Below are 22,157 nucleotides of genomic sequence, written 5' to 3' on the forward strand. Positions count from 1 at the left end.
GGGACTGTTTCACAAGTGTGTCGCGATCTTTTTAGAGGTCGTGTTCAACGACGAAGGGTATCCGTGCATCGGGGATGGGAAGGAGTAGGAAGGCTGCGGGTATTTCCAACGCGACAGGAAGTACGTGGCAGCTCCTGTGGCTACCTCGTGGCCGTGCCGTAAGCCGGCGCATTGCCTCTCTTCTAGTGGAGCTCGTTCATTGGGGTGACCGTCTTGCCTTTTGCAGTTCGGAAGACTGACTGACTGGACTTTTATCGAATGATCCACATTTACAGCAGTCGCATTTATCAGTATGAGTTGCGAACTGCATGCTTAGCCCCATCCTGCAACATCTTCGTTATTTCGTGTAACGGATTTGCCTTCACCAAATATCATTGCTATCGACACAGTCCTCAGATGCATTGTTGTAGCTAGGATACTTCTCCTTGTCCAGTACAGATATTTCATCCACTGACACGTCCGTCCTCCCGGTCCAGCGGCTCGATGGAGACTGAGTCCTTTTCCCCAGATCGCCGTCTTGGATTACGTCATGGGAGAAGATAGGGGGAGGGTCGACAGCGCCCTCTGGTGGTGGTGTTATGAATTAGGTCACTTTGACTCCGAACTTAATGGTAAACATAGTGATTGGAACTACTGACTACGATAACTAAAACTGTTTAAATAAACAATGCATACTTACGTGCGTCCTATCCGGCAGCCCAGCAAAGACTAAGTTTTTTCCCGCCAGGGGAGGGGAGGGGAGGAGTGGGTGTGAAGGGGAAGGGATGGGAGAGGGGAGGGTGTTAGGTCAGTGGAAGTAGTCCAATTGACCTATTTTCCCTCCAAAATTTGAACTTCCCACCATGATGTCACTGCGAAGTTGCCGCATCTGCGGCCGCCAGGATCCGCAACAATGCAAAGTGGCGCCGTGCCTGCTTTGTCCCCTACTTCTGATGTCCTGGAGGAGCACTTTGGCGACTGCACTCTGGCTCTGGGATACCCAAAGGCCACTGGCATGGCATCGATTGGCCGCCATATTCTCTGGATCTGAACAAATGCGACTCCTTTTTGTGAGGCTATGTTAAAAACAAGGCGTACAGCAATAACCTAACCCATTGCTGAGCTGAAAACAGCCATTCACGAGGTCACTGACAGCATCGATGTTCCGAAACTTCAGAGGGTCATGTAGAATTTCGCTATTCGTCTGTGCCACATCATCGCCAATGATGGCAGGGATATCAAACTTGTCATAACCTAAATCCGAATATCTGTAGTGACGTTTACATGTTGAATAAAGTGTGTGCACGCCGTAGTTTATTGACGAACCCTGCAAATGAAAGTGGGCTTCGTCGCTAAACCAAACCATGCATGCGCATAGTAATTCCCGTCTTGCCCAGCGGTCAACCACGCAATTTGAACGTTCTAACGCAAATCGTTCAGTAGTTATGACGAGATTATTTCATATTTTATTTCAGTTATTTCACGTAGTTCAATACCTGTCACCCCGTACAATAATATACAACTTTTTCGTTTGGATGTATTTTTATTATTTTATTTGATTATTTGAGAGAATGTGAACTTCTTAGCCAAGTCCGCTTATAAATAATATTTACTGTTGATAACCGATTTCGGCAAGCATGATTACCATCTTCAGGTCTGTGAATGGAGTCATTCAATGTGAAATTAAGTATACAATAGCAGGTGCATTTTAATGTCAAAACCGCATTACAACACACTTCGATAAAAGCTTATACCAGTTGTACAAGTACTCTTTAACTTTGTCAGGTATGCGAGGGACGAGATGAGCGATGCATCGGAAAGTCAAGGTTAAAACCGCAAGATACAGAGTAATTCGCCAACACCGCTAGGCGGCCAGGTGCTAGCCGGTACTATCCGCATATTGACAACTGGCACCGAGGTGTCGCTCGCTAGTGTATTCATGTACTTCCTATTTAAAATTATTTTTGTATTTTAATTACAGCATGATTCGTGTTAGTGACGTTAACATTCGTAAACGCCTTTTTTAAATTATTGTAAAATAGTTATTAAAACAAAAGTTAAAAATTATTATTAGTACGGTCATTTGCGTAAGTGCGCTTATGTAGAAAATGCTTTACAACTTGGTGCAGGTTCCACAAATTGATATACAATAATAAATTGCTGTATGACAATATTATGTCATTTATCAAAAATCTGCAACCGTAATTGTAAAATTATAAAAATATGCAGAAAGTTACACGGTGAGCTTCTGATGTTCGGTGAGCTTCTGATGTTATGTGGGTAGCAATGTAAGCTGTGCTGCCCTTAGGTTGTCATCTGCTGCCTCACTGAATGTACTAATTCGGTGTGGCGTGGGGTCATCGTGTAGCATACAGTGAAACATAGATCCATGTGTTCGATTATAGCCATATCACTGGTCCAGATGCTTGGGTCGTTCTATATCCAAAGTCGAGCAGACACCTGGCTTATCGCGCAACGCTGTGTCAAGTGTCCATTGTGAGTACTTTGATACGAACACTTATCGAGCACATATCTAGGTCACGTTTCCAAGCGAGCGGAACAATCTCATTCCTCTTCCTGTAGCAATACTTTTCGGTATACTCCCAGTCGCGTCGAAAAAAAAAAAGTACCTGTGGTTTGAAACTTTTTGGCAGATTAAAACTGTGTGCCGGACCGAGACTCGAACTCGGGACCTTTGCCTTTCGCGGGCAAGGTTCGCAAGAGAGCTTCTGTGAAGTTTGGAAGGTAGGAGACGAGGTACTGGCGAAATTAAAGCTGTGAGGACGGGGCGTGAGTCGTGGTTGGGTAGCTCAGTAGGTAGGGCGCTTGCCCGCGAATGGCAAAGGTCCTGAGTTCGAGTCTCGGTACGGCACACAGTTTTAATCTGCCAGGAAGTTCCATATCAGCGCACACTCCGCAGTAGAGTGAAAATTTCGTTCTACCGGAGGTTTATCACGATATCTTGGTACATCGCCTTAATATTTCGATCAGCGTATTTTTATGCTCATGAGCAACCGAATTTGAAACACTTACCTAGTAACGTCCTCATGAGGTCGTCGACGAGTTGCGGGTTGAACTCTATGACACATCGAAAGCAGCTGGGCACGCTATCGTGATGGCCGCTGAACCACCGTCCACAGCTTACGAGGACTGATCAGAACTGGCTGCAAGACTGGCATATTTCGTTCGACAGCGTCCCAGATGTGTTCGGTTGAAAGTCAGGTGATATGAGGTCCTGCACAAGCACCCGACTGTCCACGTAGTGATCCTCAACACATTCTGACACAGACTGCGCAATCCCTTTAAAGATACAGGTCACCTGTGGGGTACTTCTGACAAGCAAACGGATTATTTGATCAGACAGTAGGTTCCTGTATCGTTCGCCAGTGGTAAATACATCCCACACGAGAGTATACTTACCCAGTGTCTTAACGGTATCTTGTAGGCAAGCGTGATGTATCATTCGACGAACTCGTGCTCTGTCATAGAAATTTAGTAACTTGTACGACGACTCATCACTCCAAATAAAATTTTTCGACTGTTTCTAGTATTCAGTCGCGGTGTTCCTGCACCCATGCGAATCTCTGAGTCCTGTGACAGGCTGTGAATAGAGACATTGGTGCACGGTGGTGGCGCCTCTGTACCATAGCGAAGAGGTGGATTTGAGTGGTATACCTACTCATCAGTTGTTGCAGTCCAGCATTAGATTGACGAGTGATTTGCTGCGGTAAGAACCACCTATCTATCAAAGCCGTTGGTGCCAGGGTGAAAATGTAGTGTAGACCACGACGTACGAATACTCAGACTTTATTCATCCAGTATTTGAGAATGGGAGCACTTAGTCACTTGCAACAAGCTTTACACATAATTTCCAACCTTTTCGAGACATTTTCTCGCTGTTAACGGCCACAAAATGATGAAAGGAAAAGAGTTTATCGCTTAGTACATTTTCCTTGTTCATGCAATAAAACTGCCTCACTATGCACGACGCTGTAGTTTATTACTTCTTTACTACTAACTTTACTCGAGACACACTTTTCAGACAGTATTTGCACATATTATCGAATGCAACTGCAAGACTATATCATTGTACAACACATATTTCTGGAGATACGACGTCAAAAACAATGAATTGTGTGAAAATGCTGGGTGAAATTCGCTTGAGATATAGGTGATACGTGTGTTGAAATATGTGTGATATATGTCAAATATATTTGAAATAAATGTGAGATCCGCGTACCTTGGCAAAGTCCTGGATAAAAAGCTCCTCCTGAACCCCTAGATCTATTTCAACCAAACATGGTTCACATATTACTTACTATGCGTAAAGAAATATTATGGAGGTTAGGAATCACCAACCTCCTCTTGGCGTGGGGCTGATAAACTGGAGAGGGATTGGGGGGGGGGGGGGGAGGAAGAGATGGACAGGGCCAGAGGGAGAAGGAGGAGACGGACAGAGGGGAAGGAGGAGATGGACAAAGGGGTGAGGAGCAGATGGACAGAGGGGGAGGAACACATGGACAGAAGGTGGAGGAGCAGATGGACAGAGGGGGGAGGAGCAGATGGACAGAGGGGGGAGGAGCAGATGGACAGAGGGGGGAGGAGCAGATGGACAGAGGGGGGGAGGAGCAGATGGACAGAGGGGGGGAGGAGCAGATGGACAGAGGGGGGAGGAGCAGATGGACAGAGGGGGGAGGAGCAGATGGACAGAGGGGGGAGGAGCAGATGGACAGAGGGGGGAGGAGCAGATGGACAGAGGGGGGGAGGAGCAGATGGACAGAGGGGGGAGGAGCAGATGGACAGAGGGGGAGGAGCAGATGGACAGAGGGGGAGGAGCAGATGGACAGAGGGGGAGGAGCAGATGGACAGAGGGGGAGGAGCAGATGGACAGAGGGGGGAGGAGCAGATGGACAGAGGGGGGAGGAGCAGATGGACAGAGGGGGGGAGGAGCAGATGGACAGAGGGGGGAGGAGCAGATGGACAGAGGGGGAGGAGCAGATGGACAGAGGGGGAGGAGCAGATGGACAGAGGGGGGAGGAGCAGATGGGCAGAGAGAGAGGGGAGTAGCAAATGGGCAGATAGCGAGGCAACAAGTGATGGACAGAGAGTGGGGATAGAGGAGATGGACAGAGAGGGTTTGGAGGAGACAGACTGAGTTAGGGGTTAGGAGGAGATGGAATAGAATTATTTGAGTAAAAACACACCTGGGCAACGCTGGGTACTCAGCTAACATGCAATAAATCACTATTACAAATGACATACTGAGACAGATTGAAATATCTGTCAGGTTCTTGTGCAGGTAAGGTACGGAGATAGATGCTAATAATCGCTGACGAGTCTCACTATTTACCTCCTTCTCGAAGATACTGGAAAAGATTATGACACAAGAACCATAACTCACATCTCTCAAAATAAGATATTTCGTCAGTCTCAATTTGGATTTCAAAACCGTCTCTCCACGGAACGTGCCACTTTTCAATTCTCTGATAAGCTTATACAAAATTTGAATGACAAAATATTGTCAACATATATTTTCTGTAACTTCGTCAAATACATTTTATTAATCGGTTCACAGTACTCTCCAAGGTAAGCTCTAATATTGTGGTACTTGACATCTTGCTGGCAACTAGTTTTCATCCTAACTACGCTGAAGCGCGTAAGAAACTGGTATAGGCATGCGTATTCAAATACAGGATATGTAAACAGGCAGGATACAGCGCTGAGGTCGGCAACGCCTATATAGGACAACCAGTGTCTGGAGCAGTTGTTAGATCGGTTACTGCTGCTACAATGACAGGTTATGAAGATTTAAGTGAGTTTGAACGTGGTGTTATAGCCGGCACACGAACGATGGGACACAGCATCTCCGAAGCGGCGATGAAGTGGGGACTTTCCAGTACGACTATTACACTAGTGTACCGTGAATATCAGGAATCCGGTAAAACATCGAATCTCCGACATCTCTGTGGCCGGAAAAAGATCCTGCAAGAACATTATTGAGCATATCTGGGATGCCTTGCAACGTGCTGTTCAGAAGAAATCTCCACCCTCTCTTAGTCTTACGGATTTATGGCTAGCCCTGTAGGATTCATGATGTAAATTCCCTCCAGCACCTCTTCAGACATTAGTTGAGTACATGCCACGTCGTGTTGCGGCACTTCTGCTTGCTCGCCGGGACCCTAGACGATATTAGGCAGCTGTACCAGTTTCTTTGGCTCTTCAGTGTAAAAGGATGCATAATATGAGATCGAAGTTTCTCATGATCACATCCCAGAAGAGGTAGAGTGTTGCGTTAAGAAACTCAAAGAGTTTACGTAACAAAACAGCAGCTTCTTAATGGGGAGTAATCACTATCTGGGTACCACAGAGAGCGATTTTGGGTTTGCTTTCTTGCCTTCAAATATGCGAAAAGCAGGAACAGCTCTCTTTGTTGACGACACAAGTACTATAATCAAACCGAACGGAGAAACTACAACACTTGTAAACGTAACTAAAATTTCCTTGACTATTAATAACTGGTTCTTTGCAAATGGAATGCCGCTGAACTTAGACAAAACACAATACCGGCAGTTCCGTACTGCACAAGGCATGACCATATCATTGCAAATAATGCAATTAGGCAAATAAATAGATGAAATGCAATAATGTAATGGTTCAAATGGCTCTGAGCACTATGGGATTTAACATCTATGGTCATCAGTCCCCTAGAACTTAGAACTACTGAAACCGAACTAACCTAAGGACATCACACAACACCCAGTCATCACAAGGCAGAGGCAATATTGTAAATTATTAAGATTCTTATACTGATAAGAAACCTAACTGAAAATCGCAGGTTACAGATATTCTTAAACGTCTAAGCTCTGCAACTTTTGCATTACGGATAGCATCTGATTTTGGAAATGAAAATGTCAAATCGTTGGCTTACTATTCCTACTTTCTTTGTCTCTCTTGCATCATATTTTGGGGAGACTTGTCAATGAGGAAGAAGTCTTTGTTGCAGAGAAGTGTTTAATATGAAAAACATGTGAATTCCGCTTCCAGAAGGTCTTGCAGAAAGCTCTTTATTCCTTTATGAAATTTGTTGTCAACAACAAAAGACAGTTAGAAAACAGAAGCGAAATTTGTAGATATAACACTAGAAAGGGGAACTAACTTACAATGTCCATCACTCAGCATTAGGGTGGCAGACAAAGAAGGAGGGTATTCAGCCATAAAAATCTCTGACTACTTAACAAGCGATGTAGTGAATCCAATGGATAATAAACTTAACTTCAAACACAAATTGAAATCATAGCTCCTTGACTAGTCATTCTGTTTCATATAAGAACTTCAGAAAGTGATTTGCCTGAAGTGATTTAGGGAAATCACGGAAAACCTAAATCAGGGTGGCCGGACGCGGGTTGGGACCGTCGTCTTGCCGAATGCGAGTGTAGTGTGCTAACCACTGCGCCACCTCGCTCGGTATTCTGAATGTTTAATGATATTCTGTGTATTCTCTCTCTCTCTCTCTCTCTGTGTGTGTGTGTGTGTGTGCGTGCGTGCGTGCGTGTGTGTGCGTGCGTGTGTGTGTGTTTGTTTTGAGAGGAACAGACAGAGAATGAATGTAATTAGGTATAAGTCACTGTAAGTAAATAAAAAAGTAGCTTAGGAGAATCATATAAATAGTCAGTGTGTTCCCATATTTTTCATTGTGAAAATGTATTGTAATCGTAATACTGACACAGCATAGCGAGAGGCAGCAGTTATAACGAATGCCAATAACTAAGCTAACAGCTGGCAGCATGATATACAAAGCACCACATTGACAACGAACATAAAAATGGGATTCGAATACTGGACTCTTATCCGGAACGAGCACGGTTCAGACCTCCGTCCAGCAATTCGGATTTCGTTTTTTGTGGTATCTGTAAATCATTTGAGGCGAATGCTGGAATGGTTCCTTCGAAAAGTTTGTTGCTGGATCGTAATTAAATCTTTGCTCAAGCTTTGCTTGCGACCCGGTTCTAATGAACTCGTCGTCGAACGGATGCTAAATGTCTATATTTCTTCCTTTTCGAGTACGCAACACGGATATCCTCGACTCGCCTCGACGTTGACGAAGCGAGCGACGTATAACGTTTTATCGCGAGCTGTGTGAAAGATATGCGACGGAAATTACCGGGTGGGATGCAGCGAACGTTCCCAGGCAGCAGCGCGGAGAGAGAAGCAGCGAGGGAGCGAGGCTAACCCGTTCGGCCTGTATGCCTGCAGCAAAAAACGCAGGGTCCCCGGTGCACGGGGAAGCTCGGGAGCTGTCCGACACCGCTCCAGCGGTCTGGCAACGCCGAGACGGCTTTCTGGCTGCCGGCCGCCTCGCGCGCTCAAATAAATGTGCGAAACCAGCCGACTACGATTGTGTCGTCGTGAACGGAACGCCACGGCAGAATTACTAAATGGAGCTTTTGTGTCAAATCGTATGAAACACTCGTGAAAGAAAGATTTGCCATTATTCGCCTTATGCATAGGTGCACTGTTCTACTGACGTGTTGAGGGTACGTATAGTGCATGAAAGGATTAAATGAGTCACCACGTTATATTTCGTAGCGATTTCTATCCACTGAGTCTACAGTAAGGATTGGAAAAACCGATCAGTTTAAACGGATGCTGGTATTTTAATTCTAAATAACCGGTATTTTTTGTTATTTGTTTGGTCTCGGTTATAACAGGTGATATTTATTTTTTACTGATAACCGAGTAAAAAGCCGCCATAGCAGCAGTACTAAATTTTTTCGTTTTTAAATAAACCTTTTTTTTAAAAAAAGAAGTAATTTTTGTTCGTAAAATTTGCTTTAGATTGAAACAGCGTTGTTACAGAAAATGGGAAAAGCGATCAGTGCCACTTTAATGACATTGCTGACAGAAACGGGCAACAAATACACGGCATAAGAATTGACACAGCATTCCTGAGGCTACCCTGTGTTTGACTTAAGATACGCATGTGTGTACAGCGTGCAAGGCTTTCCCCCACCCGGTCTAAATGATAGTTTCTCGCTTTCGTCACCGGCCACTCGCTGTATTGCAGAACGGCACCAACCCTAGTCTACAAACATTTTTACGAAGCGACGCGTCAATGAAATACAATGTTCCATTTCCTTTAAAAGATTAAAGGTTTATTTGTCGCTTCTACGAATTAATAAAACAGTAAGGAAATTATGGTAACAATAATAAATTAAAAACTTAACAATTCATTCATAGGATACAATAAGAAGAGAAAGTAGCCGACCTGCTGCCTGTACCTTTATCTGCTTGTAGCCCTTGAAAACGGACACGAAAAGCAGCTCTTCAGCCACAGTTTTCACCCTTTAGCACTGACTGTTCATAATTCCCAAACAGTGGTATGATTCCCGGTTACAACACGGTTTTTAAACAGAGTTTCAAAAAATTTGAATCAAAAGGAGACTACTGGTGACTTTTTGTAGTATTCAACCGCTTATCACTTTTCGAGAAAAACAGCGAGCGGTGGACGGACTAAGTTTTTTCTATTTAATTTAATGTTTTGATTCATTATACCTTGAAACTGAGAAAGTCAAAATTTTTCAATCTTTTTTAGATTTCTACATTTAGTACAGGAAACAACAGAAATAAGAAACCGAAAATCGGTTATTTCAGAAATCGGTTATTTTGAGCAGTTTGACAGTCTGGTTTGTTTCATCGATAACTGTCATCCCTAGTCTACGGGGACAAAATTTCGACGATTGCTCACGAATATTTTATGACAACCGATATCTGTACACATCGTAAATTAAAGTCCCGCGCCGGGACTCTATGTTTTAGTTTATGTCAGGAACCATTGTAGGGATTTTGATAAAGTTTCCACTAATCGATAGTCGGGTTTATTACTGATAAGCAATGATGAGTATGTAATATACGTATTTTTATTAGTTTCGTATTTAAGTGGCGTTTGATGGGATCTAAGGGACGGCCAGCTACAAAGGAAGGGGTATCTGTCGGGAAAAGCAGTACACAGCCGCCGCAACTCCAAAGCAGAGTGATGTGTAACCAAAATCTATTTCGGCCCTGCTGGTCTAGTAGCAAAGTTCGTGCCTTGAAACCTAGAGGTCGCAGGCTCGAATCCCAGGATTTTTCTGTATGTCGTTTTAGCTAGCAATCACCTCTCAATCATGTGGAGATTCGCCAGAAACGACTTGTGGTCTGCATTCTACGTTAAACTGTAGCTTCCCTGTAGGTACATTAAGTCGCCGAAGTGACATTCAATTAAAAGGCTTGCAGCAGGTTATTGAGACACACGACACCACTGTTGTCAGAAACTTTACATCTACGTTGTTATTGCACTTTTCAGTCCGAATACTGGTTTGATGCAGCTCTCCATGATACTCTATCCTGTGCAAGCCTCTTCATCCCCCAATAACTAACATCCTTCTGACTCTGCTAACTGTATTCATGTCTTGGTCTCCCTCATATTTCCTCCCAATACTAAACTGGTGATCTCTTGATGTCTCAGAGTGTGTCCTATCAACCGATCCCTTTTTCTAGTCAGGTTGTGCCACAAATTTTTTCCCCAATTCTATTCAGTACCTCCTAATTAGTTACGCAATCTAACCATCTAATCTTCTGCATGTAGCACCACATTTCAAAACCTTCTATTTTCTTCTTGTTTAAACTGTTTATCGGCCATGTTTCACCACCACACAAGGCTACATTACATACATTTTCAGAAGAGACTTCCTAGCACTAAACCCTATATTCTATGCTAGCAAATTTCTCTTCTCCAGAAACGCTTTTCTTGCCAATGTCAGTCTATATTTTATATCCACTGTACTTCAGCCATCATCAGTTATTGTACTGCCTAAATAGTAAAATTCATCCACTACTTTAAGTGTCTCGTTTCCTAATCTAATTCCCTCTGCATCAACGGATTTAATTCGACCACGTTTCATTATCATTATCCTTGTTTTGCTTTTTTTAATGTTCATCTTACGTCCACCTTTCAAGATACTGCCCGTTCCGTTCTACTGCTCTTCCAAGTCCTTTGCTGTCTCTGACAGAATTACAACGTCTTTGGGAAACCTGAAACTTTTTATATCTTCTCCCTGAACTTCAGTTCCTTCTCCAAATTTTACTTTAGTTTTCTTTACTGCTTGCTCAATGTCAAGGTTGAATAACACCGAGGATACGATGCAACCCAGTCTCACTTCTATCTCAACCACAGTTTCCTTTTCATGCCCCTCGACTCTAATAACTGCCGTCTGGTTTCTGTACAAGTTATAAATAGCCTTTCGCTCCCTGTGTTTTACCCCCACTACCTTCAGAATTTCAAGAAGATTACTGCAGCCAGCATTGCCAAAAGCTTTCTCTAGCTCTACGAATGCTATGAACGTAGGTTTGCCTTTCCTTAGCCTATCTTCCAACATAAGTTGTAGTGTCACCATTGTCCCGCATGTGCCTACATTTCTCCGGAAGCCAAACTGATCTTCTGCGAGGTCGGATTCTAGCGGTTTTTCCATTCTCCTCTGAGGAATTCGTGTCAGTATTTTGCAACCGTGACTTATTAAAATGATGGTTTAGTAATATGAGCACCTGTGAGCACCTGCTTTCTTTGGAATTGAAATTATTATATTCTTCTTGAGCCGCTCGTTTCATATATTTTTCACACCAGATGCAAGTGTTTTGGCATGATGCCTCTCCCAAGGCTGTCAGTAGTTCTTCGGTAGTTCTGGCGGACTGTCGTGTACTCCCTGGACCTTGTTTCGACTTAGGTATCTCAGTGCTCTTACAAATTCTTCTCGCAGTAACATATGTTCCATCTCATCTTCATCTATGTCCTCTTCCATTTCTATAATATTGCGTTCATTTCATCTCCCTCTACACACTCTTTCCACATTTCAGCTAACCCTTCTTTACTTAGGACTGCTTTTCCATCTGAGCTCTTGATATTTATGCAGCTGCTTCTCTTTTCTCCAAAGACCTCTTCAATTTTTCTGTAGGTGCTATCTATCTTTCCCCTGGTGATACATCCGTCCAGAGCCTTATATTTGTCCTATAGACACTCCTGCTGTTAGTCACATTTTTTGGACATTTGTATTCGCTAACGCCCGCTTCATACATCTATACACACTATAAATTAAAGTCCTCCGATGCGTTTTTCTGTCTGTTTGTGAAGGCTAATCTTAGGAACTACAGAAAGGATTTTGATACGGTTTTCACCATAAGATTGGCTGATTTACCAGGAAGGTTTGCGAATATAATTCATCACCACTACGGCAGAAAAGTAGTCTAACCGCAGATGGTTAGTGTTACCCCTGCGAAGCAGGGGCGAGTCGCTCGTTTTGGTGTCAGGGTGTCAGGGAGCTGTGGTCTACGGTAGCTCGTAACATTTTAATCGCATTCCATCTGATTAATCACCCTCATTTATCATGCGTGCGCACTGAATTAAAAATATCTATACTACAGTGCAAATGGCGACGGTATGCGCTGCGTGTCTTGTTCAGAAACAAACTTGTCCCGTTCGCTCACTGTTCTTGAAAGTGGACAGCAGCAATTCCCGCTTTACTCTTCGCCCATAAAGTGGCATTCAGTACTGCGTCGGTCAGTCCCGGGTTTATTTTTCTGTTGGTGTTAGTTGCACGTTAACAGTGATACACAGCAGTGCGGATAGTCTTACTGATGAAGAGTTGACAGATATGCACCTCGTATACGATTTCTCTGAATGCGGTGCAAGAGCGACACAACAACGTTACGCTCAGCTGTTCCCGGAGGGATTACGATACAAAGAACAACACAATCACACACTCTCACACACACACACACACACACACACACACACACACACACACATACACACACACAACTAATGAAAGATATCAAACCACACACACAACACAAACAAAAGACGAAAAATAAACAGAGACAGTTGCAGTACTACACACTGTAAACACACACATGTTGATCACAAAGTGAAAGTGATGTATTATAATAAATGTGGGAGAAATAATGCCGAAAATGGGCTAGCTGGAGCATGGGGACCGAATGAACACATCTCCAGGATCACACATACGGACTAACAGCACTGTAAATCGTAACACCAAACGATAATTTCACCTCACGGAATTTTTGCTACAAAAGGTGTTTCTGATTCGCAAAACAAGAGAAAAACATGAGAAAATGTAACATAGTAACATGTTGTAGCTGCTACATAATACATTTATTGTATATATAAAATGAAACGTATTACAGGCCAATGAAGATGCTTCATAAATAAAAACTGCCTTTCATTTAGTTGCAAAGGAGGAACATACCTCCACGAATTTTGAAGCAAATAAGAAATGACGGAAAATAGAAAAAAATGACGAAAAGTGTACATCTGTCGTGTGAGGGTTGTTGCATTTCGCTGTGTTTTGTTTTTCACACTTTGTTGATTACGTGTTTTGCACTTTTGAGAGTTATTATCACCGAGACAAAGGAAATTGGGTTAACAAATGGAACAAATCATACATATGAGAGCGTCCTGATGGAATTTTTTATGTGAAAACTCTTAAATGTTTTTAAATAAAGCAAACGTTATTAATATTCTACATCTTTATTCTTCATGTCTACTTATTTATTACTCAACATAGTCACCCTGATGACGAACACATTTCTCCCAACAAGAGACGAGTTTGTTGATGCCGTTACTGCAGAATGTTTCACTTTTTCGACAGACCCACAACCTCACCTGTGCTTGCACCACTCATCATTGTGAGACTGAAGTAACTGAAGGAGTTGTTTAAGTTTTGGAAATAGATGATAATCGGACGGAGCTAAGTCGGGACGACTGCATTGAGGACGATCGTTGACAGTGAACCCGAGGTGTCGGATTGCTGCAAATGTCGCAGCGGTCGCATGTGGTCTGGAATTGTCATGCCGAAGGAGAGAGTGCACCATGTGAGAACAAGCGTTTTCTGTTGTTAGAAACGGGACTACAGCAAGCTGTTTCTCACGCATCGACATAGTTATGTTACTCACTGGCCATGTTGCACAATACAATACAGAGCATTCTAGTGGCAGAGGGAGTAGTGGGGCAAAATATGTATCAGCACAATTTGTTAGTGCAGCTTGTCTACATTCAGGGGAAACCTATAGTTCTCTTTTGATTGACAGGTCCTTAACCTGTTGTTCTCCTTTGACAATTGTGACTCCCTGGAGACAGTCCTTCCTTTTGATTGACAGGTGTTTAACCTGTTGCTCCCCCATGCTCCCCTTCCTCCTCCCAAACAGTCAGGAGACCTCCCACCACCCTACCACTCGCTGATACAGGTATAATTTCAGGCCTGAGTTATTCGAATAGCCCCCTCTCAATCAATCAATTTGATTGACTACTTAATTAAAATGATTGATTAATTAATCTCTCCCCCTCTGGTAAACCCCCAACTCTCCCCTATCCTCTCCCCCTCCCCTACCTGGAAATTGGCGGCTGTGTGCTGCAGAGGAAGGATCTCAAGACAGGAAATTCAATTACATAGCAGAAGGTATATTGTTTATTTATAAAAATTTGAGTTTGCAGGGGTCTTGACATCATTCTGTGCAGTTTTGGGAGATGCAGGTCTTGTAAAATATATTGAAAAGAAGCTATTAAATCGATCGCTTTATTTTGTCCCAATTGTGCAAGGAATACTGTCACTAAACAGTATTACATGTAATTACACTGTTAAAAATTTTTCAATCACGAACCATGTGCCATCCACTGTCCTGCACTGAATGCCACCCATGCAGGCTGATCGGAATCATAGTGCACCGGGTGCCCCACGAAGCAGCATGTCCGTCAGCACACATGCCATATGCAGGTGTCCAAGAGGTGTCCACTCAGGCCCCATGACTGGATGTCACATTAATCCCCAAACAAAAGCACTCAAGAAATTCCTGTCAAAGGATGTGCTCCCTCTCTCTCTCTCTCTCTCTCTCTCTCTCTCTCTCTCTCTCTCTCTCTCTCATCATCCTGTAGCGTGTGTTTGCCAGGCCTCCATGCGTCGTCAGTCATGGTCAGGCCGAACGACAAACAAAGCAGCATTTAGCCAGTAAACCCCTGTGGAATACCGACGTGTGTGAGATGCCTTCCCTCCAAGACAAATGCCTGAATGAGAATCGATCCAGAAATACTGCTGAAGTTAATACATCATTAATTTCGGTCACTTGTTTGTGATGTAGTGGATATAAAGCAGACGCAATAGCTATCTCACACTCACAAATTAATGATGTGACAAAACTAGTAGCTGTCTGACTCAGTATACAGTAAAAAAAAATATCGTTGCATAAAAAGAGAGAGAGAGCTGTAGTATGCTTTGCAGATGACATAGGAACTAGCATGACTTGTTTCATTCCACCATGGACTATAAACTGCCCCAACCTACCTGTGCACTTTTCTTGAGGTACACTTCAAGAGCTGTTTCATGAGTTATTACATCTGATGCAGATATCACATCTTGAACATTTCACGAATGGTGCTTCAGAAGATGTGCCACAGAAAATATTAATTAAATCATTAATATGGTGTTCAAACAATTTGCTTCACACAGTTTAAAAATACATGAAATAAAAAGAAAGGTCGACTCTGCACAGTGTGTGTATGGTGTACAGAACCAGGGACCTAGAAACGACGTAGAGGCTTCATCCCTGACATAGACCTCTGTGGTTCACAACCACACAACGGGCTACAGCACTCCACTAACCCCAATACTCTGCCCCATCTCATACCAGACGAGTGTAACCCCAAACGTTTGTGTGGTGGAGTAATTATGGTGTACGCATACATGGAGACAGTGTTTGTGCAGCAATCACCGACATAGTGTAACTGAGGCATAATAAGGGCAACCAGCCTGCATTCGCCGAGGCAGATGGATAACCGCCTTGAAAACCATCCACAGGCTGGCTAATCCACAGGGCGGATTTGTGCAGGGACCGGCACGACTTCCCGCTCTGGAAGCAGAGCGTTAAACCATGCGGATAGTTGGGCGGCTACACTGCACAGTATTTCGCATGAATAAAAACAGTGTTATGTTTTTGACAAGAAATTTCATTAAATAATCCTAACTTATTATTATTTGATGTTGCTACTGGAATCAGTGATGTATTAAATGATAGTTGCAATTTCAAAATTCGACATGAATTTATAAAGTTACAGTTAATGAGTCCCCAACCACTACAGGTCTGCTAAGTGTATTTTCCTTTCTAAAACCACTATAGAATTCTGAGCTGACCAGTCCTCTCAGCTACATCACGAGAAAGAAGGAGGGAGGAAAGGGTCGACACCATGATAGGATAGTGGCAACAACAACAAATACTGCCACAATGTATTGAAAAACATATCTATTCACGCCTAGAAGACTGAGAGCTTTGAAAACACTGTTACATCCCACATACTCATCTTCTGGACAGCCACATGCACTGGGCTGAAGTACAGTGATAGTGCTCAGAGACCGGGAGAAACTACCGCCGTAAACAGGACCCCATGACTGTACCTGTGGAAGCACATGTCAGCCAGAGAGAGGTCCACCGGCCATAGAGGACCCCCACCCGAGGAGGGCCTGAGTGATTGGAGTTTGAATGCTATCAATACTTCAAGCACAAACACACGTCACGCTGACTCTTCTCAAATTTCCATTGAGTATACTCGTGACACACACAGTCCCGAAGACAACTCAATGCAAACTGGGCACTAGCCCACTGTTCACCCACCCAGGGGGAGCCGCAAGCCAAATTGTCCAAAGCAGGAAGCTCTCTCGGACTCCCTGTACTGGTGTACAAAGGATGGGCAAGCCCCAGCCCAGAACAAAAGTGTCCGCTGAGATGATGTTTCTAGTCGTGACCAGCTTGCTAGCTCCTATGCTTTCTACAGCCATCTCCAGACTCGCAAGAATATTGGGAACCAGGCACTTATTTATCAGTGTAACTACAATTACATATTACGATTGCTGCTGCTGTCTGACACCGAGCAATGTACTGGTAATGTCACCTCTTGACAGCTGTGGTTCTGGAACAAATCTCAATATCTCTAGAGCATATAATTTTCCACATAAAATCTCTCTCGTATCCTTACGGATATCAATGTGCTGAATCTATACCTCCCTCATGATAGCACACACAGTCATTATCTCTGGACATGCCGGAACATAAGCCACAGTAACTTTTCACTGCAACATATAGACATTTAAGATAAGCAGCGCAGTTATCGTTTATATGTGTACAGCACCCAAAAAATTATGGTATGCCCACACTTACACCAGCTACATGTCTCGATTGTCTTCAGTTACAGGAAGTTATCTGACGTTTAAGTTTTCCAGTCAGCACTTCCGGAAGTTGCCACATCCTGTCAAGACTCTCTCAAACAAGTGTTATAGGGCACAGACGTCCGGTAGTAAGTGATGATCAGCAACGCTGCCATGGACGAAAGGGTTGGAAAGACAACACTGATACTGATTGGCGTACTGTAATCAACATCGCTGTCGAAAGTACAACATGGAAAACGAAAGGATACGCTTAGGTGTGCCAATGTGGGGACGTTCTGTGCATCAATCTCTTACAGTCGTATTTCCCATCCTGTTTGTGAACTAAGGCAGGTCCAGTTGAACCCTTGCACTGCTATACTGTGCAGCTGTTTATGAAATATATCTATCACCCCTTACATTCAGATATATTCTTCAATGTGTTGAAATCACAATTCACCATGTAAAATGTATCCCTTCCTTATGATTAGATATACGTAATATTTTTTGTACGTGAATAATAGTTTCCAATTAAATGAATACACCTAGCTGCATACAGGCGTTGATATAAGTCAACGGGGACAGTTGAAAATGTGTGCCCCGACTGGGACTGCCGGCCGCGGTGGTCTAGCGGTTCTGGCGCTGCAGTCCGGAACCGCGGGACTGCTACGGTCGCAGGTTCGAATCCTGCCTCGGGCATGGGTGTGTGTGATGTCCTTAGTTTAGTTAGGTTTAAGTAGTTCTAAGTTCTAGGGGACTTATGACCTAAGATGTTGAGTCCCATAGTGCTCAGAGCCATTTTTTTTCGACTGGGACTTGTACCCGGGATCTCCTGCTTACATGGCAGATGCTCTGTCCATCTGTGCCACCAAGGTCACAGAGGATAGTGCGACTGCAAGGATTTATCTCTGGGACGCCTCCCGTGAGACCCACATTCGCAACTTATTGTCCCGCACTATATTCGTAGTGCCCCTGCCCATTATACTCATTACTCGCGGCTTTACTGGCGATTCCCGTAAGAGTTCTGGCACTGTTTGTGCATCTGCACAGAAGAAGATGGTTAAATGGCTGGTGAGCCTAGTGATATCTGTCCTTTCGGACATGTCCGAAAATAGCTGGTGAGCGTTGTCCGAAAGAACAGATACCACTAGGCTCGCCAGCCATTTGACCATCTCCTTCTGTGTGGATGCACAAACAGTGCCAGAACTCTTACGGGAATCGCCAGTAAAGCCGCGAGTAATGAGTATACTGGGCAGGGGCACTACGAATATAGTGCGGGACAATAAGTTACGAATGTGGGTCTCACAGGAGACGTCCCAGAGATAAGTCCCTGCAGTCGCACTATCCTCTGTGTCCTCGGTGGTTCAGATGGACAGAGCATCTGCCATATAAGCAGTAGACCCCGGGCTCGAATCCCAGTAGGGGCACACATTTTCAACTGTCCCCATTGACTTATATCAACACCTGTATGCAGCTAGGAGTATTCATTTCATTGTGATTTCATTCTAACTTTAACAAACCTAACTAACCTAAGGACATCACACACACCCATGCCCGAGGCAGCATTCGAACCTGCGACCGTAGCGGTCGGGCGGTTCCAGACTGTAGCGCCTAGAACTGCTCGGCCAACCCGGCCGGCCGGAAAGAACAGATACCATCTTCATGTATATAATAATAGTTTCATTACGTCCCACAAATGTCAAGTGATATGTTGAAACATAAGCCACAGTACCTTTATGTTCAAGCCGCTGCATAACATTTCTGACTATCAGCTGTAGGTGTACAAAAAAATTATGATGCGTCCACACTCGCACCAGCTGAGTGTCGTTTTCACACTAGCCGGTAGCAAAAAAGCCTCCCGCCATCAGATATTTGTCGACGAATAAAGGATGCAATTACAATTTAAAAAAGCCCTAGCATCTTTTTTTATTTTATCGATTTCACCTCCCACGAAACCGTTTCGTAATTTCGATACTTGTAAATCTAGCCAACGCACGATGGCCTCTTTTATATATTCAGACTGCCAAGACTGTTTTTGTGTCAGTGCATTCCATGCATAGCTAACGTAAGCCTGCCTACCACCAGCCAGATCACACAAATTTTCCCTGACTAAGAAATCATTGCAAGTGCAATATATATAGTAGAGTACATCCATTCAGAATTAATTTTCAGGGACCGAGCAGATAGGTGGAGAAACAGAAAAATTGTTCCGCATGGAGTCTAAGTTCCTGTTGCTAAGCACAGTACCTGTTCAACGCTTTGGAGCAGGAACAGGATCACTGCGAGACGGATCCGTTGTTGCAGCTGGTAAAATTGCGTTTGTTACGAAATAACAAAAGAGCCTGTTAGAGCGTCATACAAAGATTTTGGCTCTTACACGTGCGAGAGGACATGACTTAATGATACAAACCTGTTTGGATCCTACAACATGTGTGTGTGGGAGCTGAATTTTCAAAAAGGAATACCATATTATGTAGAAACCCCCTATAGGCTTGAATGCAAAGAATGCTTTATTCCAAGCATACAACAGAATTCTGTTTGTCCCCTTCAGCGCACCAGCTTTATGTAATGGCATAATCTCTATCAGTCCATCGTTATTCAGTTATTCGACTTCAACTGTGTGCAGGATTTCTGTGAGTAAGGTAATGCCATAATTCTGATAGTGAATTTGAGGAGTGGTAGTGAGTGCATTTTGCAAAGTATGGTCATGCTTTAGTTATCACTATTAAAATGGGTTAGTGACTGCACAGCTCTGCCTGTTCAAGAACAGAGTTGCAGCCATGCATAAGGAGAAATATTCTAGAACCCTTACTACCTCAATATTTTACAGCAATTAGCCTTGAGGGCTACGGATTCGCTGTGAAAAGAGATTGTTACTGCTTACAATGTGTTTGAGCGGGTGAAGAAACGAAATGTGCTTTTGGATATTTATATGAAACTGATCAAGGGTCATCGCCACATGTACGCTTTTGATTACTGCATGTATTACAGCATGCATCACCGAGGCCGCTCAAGAATATGAAGTGCGCTAAAACTTGGAAGAGTGCAAAGTGCTTAGCACATTTCTACCGTGGAATTCACTGGAATGATCCTGCCATACCTTATAAAGATATGGTGATGTCGCTTCGATTATCTGAACATAATCACAAGAAGGGGAAGAAGAAGATCTCATGGATGCGTCGAATCTTCAAGTTTGCTGCTATTGAAGACCTGGAATTTATGGGTTCCCTGCTGCTCATCTACTCAGGAACAAGAAGATGTGTGAAAATAGTGTTACAGTGTCTGCTATTGAAAATGTAAAATTACTTTGAGAAAGAAATGAATCTTTACCTCGTAATATGTGTATGATTTCTCTTCACCCTGTTCCCCCTTTGATAGTATACAGTTTCGTGCAGATACTGTGGCTGTGGTTTTTGTCAAGCACAGGAGATATTATTTTAGATACATTTGCCATATGTCATTGGAAGCAGACGCAGTCACATGCCTCCTGCTCCCATAACCCAATTCGCACTGCACGATAGGTGTAATTACATGCAACCATTCTATATATTTTGGTATTCTCGGTTTTAAACTTCACCTCCTTAACAGCACTCATCTTCAGAAAAATTAATGTCATTTCTGACCTGCATAGCCTTTATATATATAAAATACAATATGGGATAGGCTTTTTTTCAAATAACAGCTAAGACGTGTGGTAATGATTTTTTTCGTTTATTTAGTCCACACGAATATGATTCAGTTCTTGAGATTACAATTCAGTTCTTGAAATTACAATATAGTTCGGAGGTACAATTTGACTCTGATATTCCAATACAGAGATGCTTTTAACTTCCCCACTACAACAACAATACTGGTCGAGAATATTTATTACAATTTTTCCCAGTAGCAATGGATGAGAATGTTTACAGCTTTTTAGAAATCTATGCTAAAAACTAATGTGGAGATACTTACACTGTAACTCAATTTCACAGCCCAAGTAGCATAAAAGCACTCCGTCTTCAGGCCACAAGTGGCCCATCGGGACCATCCGATCGCCGTGTCATCCTCAGCTGAGGATGGGGATAGGAGGGGCGTGTGGTCAGCACACCGCTCTCTAGGTCATTATGATGGTTTTCTGTGACCGGAGCCGCTACTATTTGATCGAGTAGCTCCTCAATTGGCATCAAAAGGCTGAGTGCACCCCAAAAAATGGCAACAGCGCATGGCGGCCCGGATGATCACCCATCCAAGTGCTGGTCACGCCCAACAGCACTTAACTTCGGTGATCTGACAGGAACCGGTGTATCCACTGTGGCAAGGCTGTTGCCCCCCTCACCCCCCCCCCCCCCCCCCAGTAGCGTAGGTTTTACAATAATTCTGATGGACGGTGAGCTATATAGTTATACACACACTTAAAACTTATCTGGCATGGGTGGCTAGCCACAGGTGAAAAAACTCAAAAACTATTCTGTTTAGAAGATGCACATGGTGCACGGATTTATTTTAACATGGTGCACATATGTTACACATGAATAAATAAATATAAAATATCTTTTTCTGTTTATGCTTTTTTAAATAAATATAAATAATTTTTTTGTTTATGCTTTTTTCATACACATGGTGTGCATATATAAACATGTTCTTCTCTTTCCCTCCTATTTTTTCCCCACAGATGGTCTGTGTGTGTAAATACACATGTGCATAGTACACATAAATATTTACATCACACACACACACACACACACACACACACACACACACACACACACACACATTCATACAAAATTACTTCCACTATGTTAAAGTGTCATACTACTACTCTGCGGAATCTCTCTCTCTCTCTCTCTCTCTCTCTCTCACACACACACACACACACACACACACATCCTCTCACTCCCTCTCACAGTCGCCCACCCTTTCTCTTGCCACGAGTGAGCAGTGTGAGTACGGGAGAGTTTCAAT

General features: G+C 43.4%; 1 pseudogene; it reads right to left on the bottom strand.

The window, feature by feature from the left end:
• Window positions 1–21,405: 21,405 nt before the first annotated feature.
• Window positions 21,406–21,523, bottom strand: LOC126471983 (5S ribosomal RNA; annotated as a pseudogene).
• Between the last annotated feature and the right edge of the window lie 634 nt (window positions 21,524–22,157).

The sequence above is a fragment of the Schistocerca serialis genome, chromosome 3 (assembly GCF_023864345.2).
Source record: "Schistocerca serialis cubense isolate TAMUIC-IGC-003099 chromosome 3, iqSchSeri2.2, whole genome shotgun sequence".
Taxonomy (NCBI): domain Eukaryota; kingdom Metazoa; phylum Arthropoda; class Insecta; order Orthoptera; family Acrididae; genus Schistocerca; species Schistocerca serialis.